Source organism: Hypanus sabinus, chromosome 26, assembly GCF_030144855.1.
Source record: "Hypanus sabinus isolate sHypSab1 chromosome 26, sHypSab1.hap1, whole genome shotgun sequence".
In the NCBI taxonomy this organism is placed as follows: Eukaryota; Metazoa; Chordata; class Chondrichthyes; order Myliobatiformes; family Dasyatidae; genus Hypanus; species Hypanus sabinus.
The window spans coordinates 15,703,183-15,722,456 of record NC_082731.1 but is presented as its reverse complement, the minus strand read 5'-3'; the positions used below and the strand labels follow the sequence as shown (position 1 = coordinate 15,722,456).

At 42.7% G+C, this 19,274-nt stretch overlaps 1 protein-coding gene across 1 annotated transcript in view; it reads left to right on the top strand.

Annotated features, from left to right (window-relative positions):
* LOC132381586 (zinc finger protein 432-like) overlaps nucleotides 1-13,857 on the top strand; it is a 28,681-nt gene extending 14,824 nt beyond the window's left edge. Inside the window, exon 2 of the mRNA XM_059951080.1 lies at nucleotides 12,166-13,857. The gene's annotated coding sequence lies outside the window, so the exon portion shown is untranslated. The remainder of the gene's footprint in view (nucleotides 1-12,165) is intronic.
* Nucleotides 13,858-19,274: the final 5,417 nt, after the last annotated feature.

Sequence of the window (19,274 nt, the reverse complement as noted above, 5' to 3'; positions counted from 1 at the left end):
GACTGCAGGTGATACACTGCAACGTGATCTATCCCCAACACTGAGGCTCTGGGCCATTGGACTGCAGGTGATACACCGCAACGTGATCTATCCCAACACTGAGGTTCTGGGCCATTGGACTGCAGGTGATACACTGCAACGTGATCTATCCCAACACTGAGGTTCTGGGCCATCACAGCCCAGAGGTCTGAAATGAATTGGGGACCATGGTCAGAGGAAATATCAGATGGGTGTGCTGAACTGAGCAATGTAGGTGCTGATGAACACTCAAGCCAAGTCTGCAGCCGCCATTGATGCTAGAGGGATGACCTCTGGCCACCTGGTGCGTGAAGCTGCAGGACGGGGGAAAGAAAACTAACAATGTCAAACAATCACATGGTCAAACCATCTTTCAAGGACCCCCAAAAGTGCTAATGGCACCTGAACATGACGGTTAATTTTTGCTCGCCAGCACTCCACACAAGCTGCAGTCCTTTCTGAGGCCGTACCAAACAAATGTTAGTGCAACCAGTTTCTGTGAGAGTCCATGCAAGGTGTTGAGAACAGTATGTTTGCAGTTTGCAGGTACGATGGGTCAGGCGACCAGTTCAGACACCGCACAGAAGAGAAACCCTAGCTTCCTTGAACTTATGTCGTCCAACTGCAGGCCCATGACTCCTGTTTGGTAAGCTAGTAACTTGGTCAGCTGACATGCCAGCAGAATGAACCCCATGAATATAGCCTCACAGCTGCCCATGAGAGGCAATTGGCCACGGCATTATTTTTCCCCTTGATATGTTGTATATCCATTGTGAAGTTGGATACATAGGGGTGGCATTTCTGCCACGCAGACCAAGGATCTGCTATTTTAGCCAACATGTGCATGAGGGGTTTGTAGCCAATGAACACTGAAATTGTGACCCTCTGGAAGGAAACAAAAATGGTGGGCAGCCAGACAGAGACTGAGAAGCTCACAGTCAGATGTGCTGAACTTCCTTTCGAGAGGGCAGAGCTGCCACTGGCACACACCTGCAACCAGCTGTTTGTCCACAGCACCCACAGCATACTCTGAAGCATCAGTAGTAATGGCTATTGGGGAGCAGGGTCACATTGGAAAGAGTTAATTTGGTATTGTCAAATGCCCTGGCCAGGTCCACTGACCAGTCAAGCACTTAACAAGGGGTATGACTTTTAAGCACACTATACAGGGGGATCATAAATCCAGCAGCTTGCAGAATGAAACGGTGATAGAAATTTACCATGCCTAAAAACTCCTGTAGCTTTTTATATAAGTAGAGCGGGTTGGTGGGAAATCCATAATAGCGGCTACTTTTGATGGGAATGGTTTTGTAACTTCTACGGAGAAGCGATAGCCGAGAAAGACAATGGTTGACAATTTAAGCAGGCATTTAGCAGGGTTAATAATCAGCTTGTGTTGGCTTAAGTGCTCAAAACGTGTGCAGAGATGAGAAATGTGTTCAGATTTGGCCCTAGTGGCAACAAGTAAGTCAGCTAGGTAAACAAAAAATAAAAGCTAAGTCTTTTAATACAGAGTCCATCAGCCATTGGAAAGTCTGTGCTGCATTTTTCAGTCCAAATGGCATGCGCAGAAACTCAATGGAGTTATTACAGCTGTTTTGGGAATATCCTCCGAGCACACGGGAATCTGATGGTTGCCCCTAGCTAGATTGACTTTGGAAAAAATGAACTTTCCAGCTAAGCAGACAGACTTTATTGATCCTGAGGGAAATTGGGTTTAGTTACTGTTGCACCAACCAAGAATAGTGAAGAAATATAGCAATGTAAAACCATAAATAATTAAATAATAATAAGTAAATAATGCCAAGTGGAAATTAGTCCAGGACCAGCCTATTGGCTCAGGGTGTCTGACACTCCAAGGGAGGAGTTGTAAAGTTTGATGGCCACAGGCAGAAATGACTTCCTATGATGCTCAATGTTGCATCTCGGTGGAATGAGTCTCTGGCTGAATGTACTCCTGTGTCTAACCAGTACATTATGGAGTGGATGGGAGACATTGTCCAAGATGGCATGCAACTTGGACAGCATCCTCTTTTCAGACACCACCATCAGAGAGTCCAGTTCCACTCCCACAACATCACTGGCCTTACAAATGATTTTGTTGATTCTGTTGGTGTCTGCTACCCTCAGCCTGCTGCCCCAGCACACAACAGCAAACGTGATAGCACTGGCCACCACTGACTCGTAGAACATCTTCTAGCAGATGAGGATATTTCCTCAGTCTCCTCAGGAAAGAGAGACGGCTCTGATCCTTCTTGTAGTCAGCCTCAGTGTTCTTTGACCAATCCAGTTTATTGGCAATTCATATCCCCAGGTATTTGTAATCCTCCACCATGTCCACACTGACCCCTTGGATGGAAACGGGGTCACCAGTGCCTTTGCCCTCCTCAAGTCCACCACCTGCTCCTTAGTCTTTTTCACATTCTGCAGATGATTCTGCTCACACCATGTGACAAAGTTTCCCACTGCAGCCCTGTACTCAGCCTCATCTCCCTTGCTGATGCATCCAACTATGTCAAAAAGTCTTGAATGTATGGAACTGGGTAATGATCAGGGGTTGGTGGCCTCTTTAAAGCAACGGTAATCACCACATGGGCAGCAAATACCATTGGGCTTAGGGACCATACGGAGGGGTGAAACCAGGAGCTATTTTCTGGCATAGAATTCCAAGTCTTTCCACGTTAGCAAACTCAGTTTTTGTGGTTTCCAGCTTTGCTGGGTCCAGTGTATGTGCACGGACATGGACTGGTGGGCTAGTTGTGGGAATGTGGTACTCAACCCCATGTTTTGCAACTGTAGTGGAGGATGTGGGCTTGGTGAAGGTTGGGAAGTTGCCCAGCAGTTGAGAAAACTCGCATGCAGTGGTGCATGCACTTGACCGAGTCGTTGTGGGGAACTTACTGGGGAAGCAGTAACGACCAAAAGTCCTTGACATCCACAAGCCAGCAGTTCTTAAGATCAACTAACAGTCCTTGGGCACACAAGAAATCTGCACCAAGCTGAGGTCTAGCCTCTTTAGTCAGGACGAAGTCCCACGTGTAACATCCCCACTGAAGCAGAGCACCACCCGTCCTGTCCCATAGGTCTGGATCCTACATCTGTTGGCAGCCTCCAGCGAGGTTTTGTCACTCTTTGCTTTTTCAATAGGTGATGTTCACAGCACACTCACTTGAACACCCATGTCACACAGGAAGCTACCCCTGAAAGGGTGTCTGTGATGAAAAATAAACAACCCTGGCAGCTGGAACTTATGGTATTCACAGACCTCTGATGTCCTGATGTGTTGGCATTGTTGAAGCTGCAAGGTTGTTGGGAACTTCCTAGCATTCATACCAAAGTGTGTATGTTAAAAACACAGGTATGGCATCATTAGTTTCACAACCACTGGTCCTTATGTTGGGGACCTTGTTGACCAGGCTTGAGGTACAGAAAGGCTGAGGAATAATGCAGCGCTGCCTGGCTGAATGTAGACTATCAGCCATCTTAGCGAGCAACACATGCTAAGGCTAGTGGGGTGGTAGGTAAGGATAAGAGGAATCCTATCCTTGGCGGGATGGCAGGAGGATGGGGTGAGGGAAGACGTGCGCGAAATGGAAGAGATGCGGTTGAGGGAAGTGTTAACAGAGGAAGAAGAAAAGTGCTTTTCTTTGAAGGAGGAGGACATCCCCTTAGTTCTGGAATGAAAAGCCACATCCTGTCAGTAGATATGGCGGAGATGGAGGAATAGACAGAAGGGGATAGTATTTTTTCCAAATAACAGGGTGTGAAGTGGTATAGTCCAGGTAGCTGTGAGAATCAGTGGGTTTATAAAAGATATCAGTAGATAAGCTGTCTCTAGAGACAGGGACAGAGAGATCAAGAAAGAGAAATGAGGTGTCAGAAACCGACCACGTAAATTTAAGGGCAGGGTGTAAGTTGGAGGCAAATTTGATGAAGTCGACGAGCTCCAAATGGGTGTAGGAAACAGCAGCGATGCAGTCTTTAAAGTAGCATTGGAAAAGTTGGGGAGTGTTACCAGTGTAGACTGTTCCACATAGCCGACAAAAAGGCAGGCATCTTAGCAAGCTCCCTATGGTCCTTCTCAGGTGCATTAGAGAGGATGATGTAGACTGGATCAGGCATTTGCTGCAAGAAGAATTATTTAATACTATGTAAAACAAAAACAGTGATTTCCCAGGAGAGACAGCATATGGTCCATTAGCTCCAAAGGCTTACCATTGCCAAGACCAGGGAAGGAGTGCAACTGTTTGGTACGCTCAGACTCAGATAGTCCAAAAGGCGAGTTTTCAGTGATCAGTATTTACTGTGTTCAGGTGACCACCATTCTTGTAGCTGTGAAGTTGCTGAGCAATGCTACCATGCAGTAAAATTTGGTGTTGTCAGTGGAGATTTCTCACAGAGCAAATTGGGAATGAGCTTGTACAAACCAAGTGACAGCATTTTGCTCCCCAAACTCTGGCAGTTTCAAAGTCACCGCGTGGCTGTCATGTTCAAAAACTCCAGAATTGTCTTAGAGCATCAGGGTCACCAATGTAAATATTCACAAATAAAATCCTGGGCCTGACATGATATTTCCTCGGACCTTGAAAGAGACTAGTGTAGAAATTGCAGGGGTCCTGGCAGAAATATTTAAAATGTCCTTTGCCATGGGTGCAGTGCCAGAGGATTGGATGGTAGCTCATGTTGTTCCATTGTTTAAAAGCTCCAAAAGTAAAGCAGGTAATTACAGGCTGGTGAGCCTGACATCAGAGGTAGGTGAATTATTGGAAGGTGTTCTGAGAGATCGGATATACAAGTACTTGGACAACCAAGGGCTGATTAAGGATTGTCAGCATGGTTTTGTGCGTGGTAGATCGTGTTTAACAAATCTTGTAGAGTTTTTTGAGGAGGTTACCAAGAAAGTAGATGAAAGAAAGTCTGTGGATGTTGTCTACATGGACTTTAGTAAGCCCTTTGACAAAGTCCCACATGGTAGGTTAGTTCAGAAGGTTCAGACACTAGTTATCCATGGAGAGGTTGTAAGCTGGATTCGAAATTGGCTGTGTGGGAGAAGACAGAGAGTGGTAGTGAATGACTGCTTCTCAGACTGGAGGCCTGTGACTAGTGATGTGCCTCAGGGATCTGTGCTGGGACCATTGGTGTTTGTTGCCTATATCAATGATCTAGATGATAATGTGGTAAATTAGATCAGCAAATTTGCTGATGACACTAAGATTAGAGGCGTTGTAGACAGTGAGGAAGGCTTTCAAAGCTTGCAGAGAGATCTGGACCAACTGGAAAAATGGGCCAGAAAATGGCAGATGAAATTTAATGCAGACAAGTGTGAGGTGTTGCATTTTGGAAGGTTAAATCAAGGTAGGACATACACAGTAAATGGTAGGGTGCAGAGAAGTGCGAAGGAACAAAGGGATCTGGGAGTTCAGATGCATAATTCCCTAAAAGTGGCGACACAGGTAGACAGGGTTATAAAGGCGGCTTTTGGCATCAAAGTTTTGAGTATAGGAGTTGGGATGTTATGATGAGGTTGTATAAGACATTGGTGAGGCCAAATTTGGAGCATTGTGAGCGGTTCTGGTCACCTAACTATAGGAAGGATATCAGTAAGATTGAAAGAGTGCAGAGAAGGTTTACTAGGATGTTGCTGAGTCTTCAGGAGCTGAGTTACAAGGAAAGATTGAACAGGTTGAATGGACTAGGAGGGCCGAGATGGCCTGTTTCCGAGCTGTGATTGTTATATAGTTATAGGTTAGGACTTTATTCGTTGGAGTGTAGAAGAAAGAGGGGGGGACTTGATAGAGGTTTACAGAATAATGAGTATAGACACAGTAAATGCGAGTAGGCTCTTTCCACTTAGATTAGGACAGATAAATACGAGCAGACTTGGCTTTACGGTGAAAGGGGAAAGGTTTAGAGGGAACATCTTCACTCAAGAGAGTGGTGGGAGTGTGGAACGAGCCGCCATCTGACATGGTAAACGCGGGCTCATTCTTAGGTTTTAAGAATAAATTGGATAGATATATGGATGGGAGAGGTCTGGAGGGTTATGGACTGGGTGCAGGTCAATGAGACTAATGGAATAAAGTTTTGGCACAGACTAAAAGGGCCAAATGGCCTGTTTTCTGTGCTGTGGTGTTCTATGTTCAATGAGACTGTAACACATTTTATTGAATTCCAAAATCTAAACACAAAAGTACACTAAAAAGTCTTACTTAAAAAAGTCATCATGTCAGACCAGCCTCTCAAAATGAAACCCCAACTCAATGCTAGTGGTTGTGAATTACGTACATTTCTCCCAATTACATTACCCTACAGTTACTAAACTTGGTGGTGATGGTCCTGGGATTCCTATACCTTCTTCCTAATGGCAGCAGTGGAATGAGAGCTTGGTCATTTGGCCAGGTTTTCAATCTTTCTTCTATATGTTGATTCATCACCACCTTTGATTCAATGACAGGGGTGTCTTTAGCAAACTTAAATATGGCATTGTAGCTGTGCTTAGCCTCATAGTCATAAGTATAAAGTGAAAAGATCAGGGAATAAGCACTCAGCTTTTTAGTTCACTTGCACTGATGGTGTTTGTGAAGAAGTTGTTGCCAATGTGAACTGCAAGTGAGGAAATTGAGCATCTAGTTGTATAAGGTGGTTTTGAGGTCTCGGTCTTGGAACTTATTGATTAGCTTTGAGGGGATACAAGTATTGACTGCCGAGGTGTAGTCAATGAAGAGCATCCAGATATATGCATCTTAACTGTTCAGATGTTCCAGAGTTGATGAAGAACCAGTGAAATGGCATCTGCTGTTGACTTGTTGTGACGGTCGGCAAATTGGAGCAGATCCAGCTCATTCCTTAGGCAAGAGGCGATATGATTAATCTCAAAGCACTTCATCACAGAGGATGCAAGTGCTACTGGACAACAGTCATTGAGGCAGTTCAGCACATTCTTCTTGGGCATCACTATTGTTGAAGCCTGCTGGAAGCAGGTGTGAACCTCAAATGCAGGAGGGAAGGGTTAGATTGATCTTTGAGTAGGTTAAAAGGTTGGGGAAAACATTGTGGGCTGAAGGGCCTGTACCATGATGTAATGATCTACGTTCTGGCGTTTCCAGGTTATGGCACCTGTGCTTTTAGCTCCTGAAGCAAAGATAGGCCATTGTTTTTCACTGAAAATGCTCTAGATAAACGAGGCTGCTACACAGTGTGGAGCGTTCTCTGATATACACTGGTTAATGGGGCAGTCCTCACAAAAGGTCTTGACCCAAAAGGTGAACTGCCCATTTCCATTCATAGACCATAAAACAGAATGAGGCCATTCACCCCATTGAGTCTGCTTCACCATTCCATCCTGGTGATTTATTAGCTGTCTTGACTCTATTCATTCTCTTGCCTTTTCCCCATAACCTTTGACACCCTTACCAGATCAGAACCTATCAACCTCCACTTTAAATATACCCAATGACTTGATCTCTGCAGCCATCTGTGGCAATGAATTCCACAGATTCACCACCCTCTGGCTAAAGAAATTCCTTCTCATCTCTAAAGCAGTATACTTTTATTTTGAGGCTGTGCCCTCTGGTTCTAGACTCCCCCACTATAGGAAATGCCCCCTCCACATTCTCTCTGTTTGGGCCTTTCAATATTCCAAAAGTTTCAATGAGGTCCTTCTTCATTCTTCTCATCTCTGGCAAGTAAAGGTCCACAGCCATCAAATATTCTTCATACATTAACCATTTCATTCCCAGGATCCTTAACATGAATCTCCTCTGGACCCTCTCCAATACCAGCACATTCATTCTTAAATAAGGGGCCTTAAACTGTTTACTATACTCCAAATGCGGTCTGACAAATGCCTTAGAATGCCTCAGCATTATATCCTTGCTGTTATATTCTAATCCTCTTGAAATGAATGCCTACGTTCCATCTGCCTTCCTGCAAGTTAACTTTTAAGGAATCCTGCATAATGACTCCCTTTGCACCTCTGATTGCTGAATTTGCTCCCCATTTAGAAAACAGTTTACACCTTTATTCCTTCTAGAAACAGGGAATAACCATACACTTCTCTACACTGTTCCATCTGCCTCTTATTTGCCCATTCTCAGACATTCTCAAAATCTGTCTGAGACCTTCTGCAGATTCCCCTCGTCCTCAACACTACTTGTCCCTCTGCCTATCTTTGTATCATCTTCTAAGTTGGCCACAAAGCTATCAATTCCATCATCCAGATCACTGACACATGATATATGACACGAAAAGAAGTGGTCCCAGCACCGATCACTGCAAAACATCACGAGTTACCGGCAGCCAATGTGAAAAGGCCCCGTTTAATCCCACTCTTTGTCTTCTGCCAGTTAGCCAATCTTCTATCCATGCTAATATCTTTCATGGCTCTCATCTTGTTTACGTGTTGCCTTTTTAAAAATTTCATAAATAGGATAGTGGTTAGCACACCCAGCGACCCAGGTTCAATTCCCATCACTGCCTGTAGGAGTTTGTACGTTCTCCCTGTGACCACGTGGGTTTCCTTTGGTCCACTGTCTGAAGATCTGCCAGTTGGCAGGTTACAGGTCATTGTAAATTGTCCCAAGATTAGGCTAGAGTTAAAATTGGGGGGTTGCTGGGCAGCACGGCTCGAAGGGCCTATTCTGCACTGAATCTCAATAATAAATAAATAAATAAATAAATAAATAAATTAATACTATAATTCACCCATACATGAATATAGCCAATCCTTCGGGACCAAGGTGTACAACACATTACCAACAAAAACCTGGGTGCACATTACACAAATTGTATATATTGTTACAATTTCCAGAAAAACATGCAGACATAAAGAAAAAGAAGAACCCGAGTCTCCAGCGTCCCCACAGACACCTCTCCCACACCACCTCGGCATTTCCTCTTCTAGGTAATTGCAACAAGCGATCACACAGCCTAGGTCTGGTCCTTCATTGGCTATTAAAATTGCCAATGAAGCATGAACTAGACTTGCTGTGTTCTATATTACCCATGTCCAATGGGGTCTTGCAAACACAATAAAAATGTCCAAGACAATCACTCACTCCTTTTTTGGACTGCTTACTGGCTAGTGGTACACAAGTCCAGGCAGCAACACAACAGTACGGAATAAGTCCAGCTTCATCACTATTGAGCAACTCGCTGATAGGATAGTCCTGCATTACTTGATGTTCTTAGTATCTAACAGTAACTTGTAATCATACAAAAGGTATACAAGAGGAACAAATACGCCTTTGTTTGGAACCAGAGTGGCCACTGTGTTTGAGTGTGCCGACATTTTATATAAGTACTGTCCAAAGGAAACCCCTTTCAATTTGTGTTTGATACAGTCCAGAATCCAGAGTAACAAACAATCTGCTTTAAGAACTCTGTGGGTTTCAACATCCATAATTGCTTTCCTCCACAGATGCTGAGCTGTTCCAGGAGATTGTTTTGATTTCTGTGGGTAGTTTAGATCTGCATTTTCTCTATTATAGCAGCTATTTGTTCAATGAATAATTTCAGCAACCTGAAGCATTGCAAGCCATTTAAAATTTTGGTTTTATCATGATGGCAATGTTGAACCAGAATTCACAGCAACCCAGAAAACATCCTACCAATAGTTACAGCAGCTGCCAACACATAACATACCAGGGCGTATTTACAAGTACAGGACCTGCTGTGCAGAGGCTTTAGGGTGCTCAGTGGCAAGTGGGACTGAAGCTGTGCAGGTTTAATCAGGACCCAGCCTGGAAACCTGGGTCAAATTTGTGGTCTTTGGCTAGGACGAGGGTCAGTGTGATTTGTGGAAATCATATTGTGACAGCCTCTGGCCCTCTCACTCCTCTGTCCACAGCTTGCATTTGGAGCCTGGTGATGAGACCAAAAGACCATATAACATAGGAGCAGAATGAGTCACTTGGCCCATCAAGTGTGTTTCACCATTCCATCATAGGTGATTTACTATCCTTCTTAACCCCACTCTCCTCCCTTCTTCCCATATCCTTTGACACCCTGACAAATCAAGAACCTGTCAACCTTCACTTTAAATATACTCAATGACTTGCCTCCACAGCCATCCATGGCAATGAATTCCACAGATTCTTTTCTAAATGGATGTTCCTCTATTCTGAGGCAGTGGCCTCTGATACTAGACTCACCCACTATAGGAAACATGCTCTCCACAACCTCTCTATCTAGTCCTTTCAATATTCACTGGGTTTCAATGATACTCCCCATCATTCTTTTAAACTCCAGCAAGTGCAGGCTGAGAGCCATCAAACACTCCCTTAAATATTAACTTTTGATGACTGGAATCATTCTTATTTACCTCCTCTGGGCCCTCTCCAATCCTAGTACTTGTTTTCTTAGTTAGGGAGCCCAAAACTGCTCAAAATACTCCAAATGCAGTTTGGCCAATGCCTTCTAAAGGCTCAGCATTACATCCTTACTCTTATATTCTAGTTCTTTCAGAAAGAATGCTAATGTTGCAGTTGCCTTCCTTACTATCAACTTAACCTTGCAAGTTAGCCTTTAGGGAATCTTGCATGTGGACTCCCAAGTTCCTTTGTACACCTGATTTTTGAACTTCCTCCCCATTTAGAATACAGTCCAAGCCTTTATTCCTTCTATAAAGTGCATGAGCATACAGTTCCTGGCAATATATCCCATCTGCCACAATTTTTCCATTCTCCCAATTTGTCTAAATCCCTTTGAAGAATCCCTGTTTCCCCAACACTACCTGCCTCTCCACCTATCTTTGTATTGTCCACAAATGTGGCCACAAAGCCGCCAATTCCATCATCCAAATCATTGATTTATACTGCAACATAAAAAAAGTCCCAATAAAGATCTATACAGAACACCACTAGCAGCCACCTTTATTCCCGCTCTTTGCCATTTGCTAGTCAGCCAACCTTCTACCCATACTAGTATCTTTCCTGTAATACCATGGGCTCTTAAATTCATATTTTATGTTCTCTACTTATGTTTAGTTGTATTCTGTTGGTTTCTAAAAGTTTCCCAATCATCTAGCCTCCCACAAATTTTTACTATATTATGTACCTTCCTTTTTCCTTTGCTGCTGACTTTGGCTTCCCTTATCAGCCATGGTTGCCTCATCCTCCCTTTAGAATACTTCATCTTTGGGATAGATTTATCCTGCACTTTCTGAAACTCCAGCCACTGTTGTTGTGCCATCATCCCTACTAGTGTTCCCTTCCAATCAACTTTGGCCAGCTCCCCTCGCATGCCTCTGTAATTCTCTTTACTCCACAGTAATAGTGATACGTCTGACTTTATCTTCTCCCTCTGAAATTGCAAGGTGAATTCTATATTATGATCACTGACTCTTGAGGGTTTCTTCACCTTCAGCTCCCTAATCAAATCTGATTCATCACACAATACTCAATCCAGAATTGCCTTTCCCTAGTGGGCTCTACCACAAGCTGTTCTAAAAAGCAAATCTGTAGGCATTCTACAAATTCCTTCTCTTGGGATCCAGCACCAACCTGATTTCCCCAACCTACCTGCATATTGAAATACCCCATGACTGTCATAACATTGATCTTTTTACATGCCTTTTCTATCTCCTGTTTTAACTTATATCCCATATCCTGGCTACCATTCACAGGCCTGTATATAACTATCATAAAGATCCTTTTACACTTGCAGTTTTTTAAAAATTCTACCCAAAAGAATTCTACGTACCATGATCCTATGTCACCTTTCTCAGGATAGTCTTTTTATAGCAACACAAAATGCTGGAAATCCTCAGTTGGTCAAGCAGAGTCCATGGAAAGAGTGGACATTTCAGGACAGAACTGAAACAAATTAGTTTTAAATCACTACAAGCATGGGGGTAGTGTGATTAGGGCATTGATGTGGCCTGTGTTGCCGTGGAGATTATCTATTTAATCTGAGGTATATGATTGTATAGCTTATTGTGAAATGTGCCATTTCCAACATTGCAACAGTCACTTGGGTCTGCCTGGGGGCATTAGTCTTGATCTTTCTACTCAAATTTCAAAAGTTCATTCCAAAACACGATGTTCAGATTGATGTTAGGAGTACTGAAACTCAGACAATATTGCAAAAGAAACAAAATTCTCTCTTCTGGTGTGCTGTCCTACTGATTTTTCTAAATCCCATTTACAGGGTCCAGAATTATCAAAGGATCTGTGCGTGGGAATCTCAAACTGAACATCAATCATATCAGCTCTGCAGTCATTTCACCAGAGGAGATGCTTGAGAAGAATCACATTGTGACTAGTAAGGCAGTGAGATTTACACTCCTGAATGATTGTTCAAGTGACAGCCATTTACATAACCAAAGAACATAGCACACTAGGTGAAACAAGGACAAATCAAACTTGTTGTGTGGGGAAATTTTTGATAACCAGCCTGGTGAGAAACTTTATAAACTATAAGACCAAAAGACCATAACATATAGGAGAAGAATTAGCCATTTGGCCCGTTGAGTCTGCTCTGCCATTTGAGCATAGCTGATCCATTTTCCCTCTCAGCCCCAATCTTCTGCCTTCTCCCCATATCCCTTCATGCCCTGACGAATCCAGAATCTATAAAGCTCTGCCTTAAATATACATAAAGACAGCCTCCACAGCTACCTGCAGTAATGATTTTCACAGATTCACCCCTCTCTGGCTAAAGAAATTCCTCCATTATAAAAGGACACCCCTCCATTTGGAGGTTGTGTTCTCAGGTGATAGACATCCCACCATGGCAAACATCCTCTGCACATCCACTCTACTGAGGCATTCAATCGGTTTCAATTAGGTCATCCCTCATTCTTCTGAATTCCAGTGAATACATGCCCAGAGCCACTAAATGCTCTTTATATGATAAGCGGTTCAATCCTGGAATCATTTTTGTGAATCCTCTTTGAACCTTCTCCAGTGCCACCACATCCTTTTTAAGATCTTTGAAAAACATCTTCACTTAGCATTGCAGATACTCAAAGCCATTTTCACTTACTAGAAACTAAGATAAGAATATAATGAAAGGATATAAAATACACACACACATACACCAATACTAGTTACAGCTTCACTAGCTTCAAAGTATCATCAGCTGTTAGCTTGTAGTTTGTACTAACTTTTAATACCTATATTGTGAATAGTGCTTGATCTTGCAATTAAGGAATTCAAATACAGTGCATTCCGGATAATTGGGCCATGGGTTAATTGGGACAGCCAATTATTTGGGACACCTCTTAAAGAACAAAATCTAATTGAACAAATAGCTGGGATTTCTTTCTTTTATTTGGGACACTGTGCCATTTAAAAGTTGAAATGTTCATTTATTATCAAAGTAGGTATGCAGTATACAACTCTGAGATTTGTCTTCTCCAGGAAGCAACTGCCATGAAAATTGGGATGGGAAACTGTTGCCCAACAGTTTCGAACTAGCCATAGTCACATACACACTTGATATGCTTAGAGCAAAGAGTTTTTAAACAGCATCAGTTGTGTGTATTAATGTCCAAAGTTCAGTGATTTTCATCACTAATAGTTGGTGAGAAATAAGCAGTATGATAATTCAGAACTGTTTTGCTCACTGCAGTTTTAAACATTCAGGCTTAAAGATGCCAGGACTGAAAAATGAACCTGTTTCACTACTTCAAGAAGTTAAGAACTGTGAAGAATTTGAAGGCATTGACAATCATCTCGTATGTTGCAATGATAATGAAGATTTGGAGGATGTATTGTGAGAAGGTAGTCCATTATTTGCACTAGGTGTCTGTGCTGATTTTGTTCATTTACAGTCAAAAGAACATGGCACTGCACATTGTTTGAATTCTTCTGTTGATAACTATTAGGAACTAATGCGAAGATTTATAGCACTGTAGTAGTATTAGTAATATTCTAATTTATTCTGTATTTCATTTAAATATACAATTGTTACTCAGTTAAATGGTAGTTTGTCTCTTTTACATCTTTTTAAACTACTTCCATGAAAATTCAACTAATTTGCGGCAGCCACTTAATTGGTTAATCGCTTAAAAAGGTACTTTTTCCAGCTTGTCCAAATTAACCCAATTCCACTGTATATCCAGTTTATCAAATGGTGAATATCCATAACTGCTAGTCAATTAATAGAAAGGTAATTTCTCTACTCAGAATTCAAACAGTGTGGTGAAGGGCTGCTCTCCTTCTGCAAAAGTAAGATAAAATGTGATTGAGGAATGAGAGAGTTATCAGAGTCCAGTTAATCAGCAATGACAATTGGAGGCTACACTGAGATGGCTACCCTTGATTTCATTATCGGGAGAAAGGACTTCAGCCCTGGTAGCCGATCAGGCTTAATTCCTAGAAGCTCATATTTGAGTAAAGGACTGAGTCTGCTGCTGGAATGCAAATTTTTTCCTGTAAAAAGTCGATAATGTAGGAATGCTGCAGGGTGAAAAGGGAGGGTGTTCTGGGCCAGGTCAGATCCTGCAAGGACATGTTAAAAAGGAGATTGCTCTGGTCTGGGTCGGATCCCACAGAAGCACAGGAAGGAGTTGCTACAGTTCAGGTTGGATCCCATGAGACATGTGAAACGAGAGAAAAGATGTTTCTGTGCTCCAGGTTTAATCCTGTGGCAGCAGAGGAGAAAAAAAATAGGTTGCCCCAGTCCAGATTAGATCCTGCAAGAGCAGAGGAATAAAAGAATGTTGCTCTGGTCCAGGTAGGATCCAATGGGAGCACAGTAAGTATGCAGCTAAAAGAAGGTATTCCAAAATGAGTGTGAATATGCATGTATGTGTGTGTGCGCACCCTAATTGATCGTGTGTGACTGGTAGCATGGAAGTCCCCTGTCCCGGACCTCTTAAAGGACTCATGTTGTATGCATATTTGCACATTGTGGACCAGAAGACATCAAGTATGTTGAGAAGAATATTGCATGGATGGACTGGCCTAAGTGAGTGTCTGTAGACATGTTGTTAGAGAAACAAAAATGTGAGATGATTGTGTTTGTTCAATGAAGATGTGAAATAAAAAATGGTTAGATTAATCTTGAAGCAAAAAACAACCAGATGGTATGTTGCCTCCCAGGTGCCAGGGTCAGAGATATCTTGGATTAGGTCCATAGCATTCTAAAGGGGGGAGTGGACAGCCAGAAGTCTTGTTAAATGTTGGCACCAATGACGCAGGTAGGAAAGGTGAAGAGGTCCTGAAAATGCATTTAGGGAGCTAGGTGGGCAACGATTGCTAGATTGTTGCCTGTGCCATGTGCCGGCGAGGGCAAGGATGGGATGACTTGGCAGATGAATGCACAGCTGGGAAACTGGTGCAGGGGCAAACTTGTGGATCATTGGGATTTTTTCTGGGGAAGGTACAACCTGCACAAAATGACAGGTTACATCTAAACCAGAGAAGAACCAATATCCATGCAGGTATGTTTGCTGTTGGGGAAGGTTTACACTAATTATACAGGGCGATGGGAACTGGTGTGATAGGGTAGTTGGTTTACAAGTGGAGGCAGTGTGTAGTGAGACTGTTAGGAAGGACAAGCAGATAATAGGGCAAAATTGCAGACAGTGCGTCAAGTTGCAGTGTAAAAGGGGGATAAAATCAAAGAGGGTGACACATACAGGACTGAAGGTGTTATATTTCAGTGCTCACAGTATACAGAACAAGGGAGATATCTTGTACTACAGTTAGAGACTCAACATTGTGGCATCAATGATTAGTGACTGAAAGAAGATTACAGTGAGGAGCTTAACATCCAAGGATACACATACCAAACAGACAGGCAGGGAGGCAGAGGGGGTGGTGTAGTTCTGTTGGTAAAAGATGCAATCAAATTCTTAGAAAGATGACATGGGATCGGAAGATGCAGAATCGTTGTGGGTAGAATTAAGGAGCATCAAGGGTACAAAGACACCGTTGGGAGTTACATACTCAGACTTGGAAGGCAAGGGACTCAGGGCTCTGGAGACGGGTGAATGGAGGGTCGGTGTCATGATAGAAGACCCGTGTGTCATCAAGGGAATTGAGATATCTATGGCCGTGTGCCCAGAGACCCTAGACCTTTGCGATCTTCAGGCACAGGGCTTGAATAAAGCAACATAACGCACTTGTAACACCATAAACCAGCGAGTTGTTGGTTATGTCTCTCCACTCACTGGGAAAATGGAGACACCTCTTTCTCCTTTATTAGGGAGAGAGAGAATACCTGTGGTATGTTGAATACCAGATGAAACGTGAAGTCTTTGGGGTAACTGCAACTCTGTGCCTTTGCTATTGCTTTGCTCATGCTTGAGTGCTCAGTGGAGGTGCTAATGCTGTTCTTGCTGGGGGGGAGGGGTATTGTTGCTCGTTGCTGCTTATACCTGGGAGGGGGGAGTTGGGGGTACATTGGGGTTCTAACATTTAACTGTCATTCATTCTTTGGGGCACTCCTCTGTTTTCGTGGATGGTTGCAAAGGAAGAGCATTTCAGGATGTATATTTACATTTCTCTGCCATTAAATTGTAGCTTTGAAGTATTTTCAGATACATAAAGACAAAAAGAGAGGTGAGAGTAAATATTGGATGCTGGAAAATAACACTGGGTAGTTATGGGGGACAAGGAAATGGCAGACAAACTAAATTAGTATTTTGCATCAGTCTTCACAGTGGAAGACACTAGCAGTATGCTGGAAGTTTGAGAGTGTTGGGGGGCAGGAGTGCAGTTGCTATTGCTAAGGAGAAGGTGCTTTTAAACTGAAAGGTTTGAACGTAGATAAGTCATCTGGGCCAGGTGGACCACAATCCAACATTCTGGAAGAGGTAGATAAAGAGATTGTCCTGGCATTAGCAATGATCTTTCAAGAATCAATAGATTCTGGCATGGTTCCAGAGGACAGAAAAATTGCAAATGTCACTCCACTCTTCAAGCAGGGAGGGAAGAAGAAGAAAGGAAATTATAGGCTAGTTAGCCTGACCTCAGTACTTGGGAGGATATTGGAATCAATTGTTAAAGGATGTGATTTCAGGATGCTTGGAGGCACCTGATAAAAATAGGCATGGTTTCTTTAAGGGAAAATCTTTCCCAACAAGTCTGTTGGAATTCTTTGAGAAATAACATGCAGGATGGTCAGAGGAGAATGGTGTATGTTGAGTACTTGGATTTTCAGATGGCCTTTGACAATGTGCTGCACATGAAGCTGCTTAACAAGCTAAGAGCCATGATATTAAAGGAAAGAGACTAGCATGGATAGAGCACTGGCTGATTGCCTGGAGGCAAAGAATGGGAATAAAGGGAGCCTTTTCTGATTGGCTGCTGGTGGCTAATGGTGTTTTCCAGGGATGACTATTTTTTACATTGTATGTCAATGATCTGGTCGATGGAATTGATGGCTTTGTGGTCAAGTTTGCAGATGCTATGAAAGCTAGTGGAGCAGGTAGTGCCGAGAAACATGAAAGCCTGCAGAAAGACAAGACAGATTAGAAGAATGGGCAAAGAAATGGCAGATGGAATACAGTGTGGTCATGCACTTTGGTAGAAGGGAAAAAGCAGACTATTTTCTAAATAAAGAAAAAATATCAAATATCCCAGTTGCAGAGGGACTTGGGAGTCTTTGTGCAGGATTCCTTAAAATTAACTTTTAGGTTGAGTCAGTGGTGAGGAAGGCAAATGCAATGTTAGCATTAATTTTGAGAGACCTAGAATATAAAAGCAAGGATGTAATGCTGAGGCTTTATAAGACAATGGTGAGGTCTCACCTTAAGTATTTAGAGCAGTTTTGGGCCCCTTATTTTAGAATGTATGTGCTGAATGTATGTTCATGAGAATGATTCTGGAAATGAAAGGCTTATTGTATGAGGAATGCTTGATGGCTCTGGGCCTATACTCACTAGATTTCAGAAGAATGAGGAGGGATCTCAATGAAACCTATCAAATGTTGAAAGGCCTAGATAGAGTGGATGTGGAGAGTATGCTATCAATGGTGAGGGAGTCTAGGACCAGAGTGTACAGCCTCAGATTAGAGGGACGCCATTTAGTACAGAGTTGAGGACAAATTTATTTAGACGGAGGGTGTTGAATCTATGGAATTCAATGACACGGGTGACGGTAGAGGCTAGGTCATTAGATATTAAGGTGGAGGTTGATGGGCTCTTGATTAGTCAGGGCATGAAAGGTTATCGGGGTGGGTGTAGGAGGCAAGAGAATAAGGTCACAAGTGAAATGGATCAGTGATCATGAAATGGCAGAGCAGACTCACTGGGCTGAACCACTTTACCCTGCTCCTATACGTTATGGTCTTATGAAAGAGCAGAGTAAGTGAACAAAAGTTAGAGGAGGAAAAGACACAGAAAGAAAAGGCAAAGTATAATTGTGTCTACCTCAGTGAATGAACGCCAGTGTCCGAGGATGAACTGGATGACTATAAACTGCTGTACCTCTGCCTACCCCAGGCACAGTTACAACAAAGGCTACACCATGTGGCACCTCTTGAGTACTCAGTGAGGGTGGCGCCAGCTGGTGTCTTGCCAAAGGCAGAGGCTTCCAGTAGCACTCCGGGAGACAAGAGGCAGAGGGATTGAGTGATATGTTGATTTCAATGCACCTTGAACAGATCTAGTAGGAGCTCGACAAAAAATATTTCCCTCCCACTGTAGTTTGGCATAAAATACACATATGACAATGATTTTAATGAATGTGTAGAATGCATGCGTAATATTTTGAAAAGTTTCCTGGATTAACTCTAGAAGTGGGGACACCTGTCTTAATGAATATTATTGTAAATTAGTCGCAACTTAGGTTAAAGAGAAACGTATACTGTTAATTCTGAGAGATGAGAAGAGCTAACTAAAATTGTGAGTGTTTTACAAAATTGTCAAAAGCAATTACAACACCAAAAGAGCAAAACTGTTAGGGAAATGAAGACAATATTTCTGTGAGACTTCTCAGGCTGCTCCACTATAGCCTCTGGGCAATATTATACATTGTTTAAACAGTATTGTAACAGTTGTCTTCTACAATTTGAATGTTATTTTAATTGAGTTTTGTTTTATATTTAACTAAAATGACAGTGATCAAATTTTAGCTAATCATTACCAGACTGACTTTTACTTACAACTTTACTGTAAACTTAGCTTTAACCCTCCAAGAGGACCACTACCTTGTCATGGTTAGGAGGCTTGCGTACCTTAATGACCTGGAGAGCTATGCTGGCTGGAGTCAGCACCTTGTACTTCAGTTCTTGGTAGGGTCACCCTTGCCAGGCAGTTCAAAGGGTGGAGGCCAGACTAAGAGAAGTCCACTAATCATCCGGAT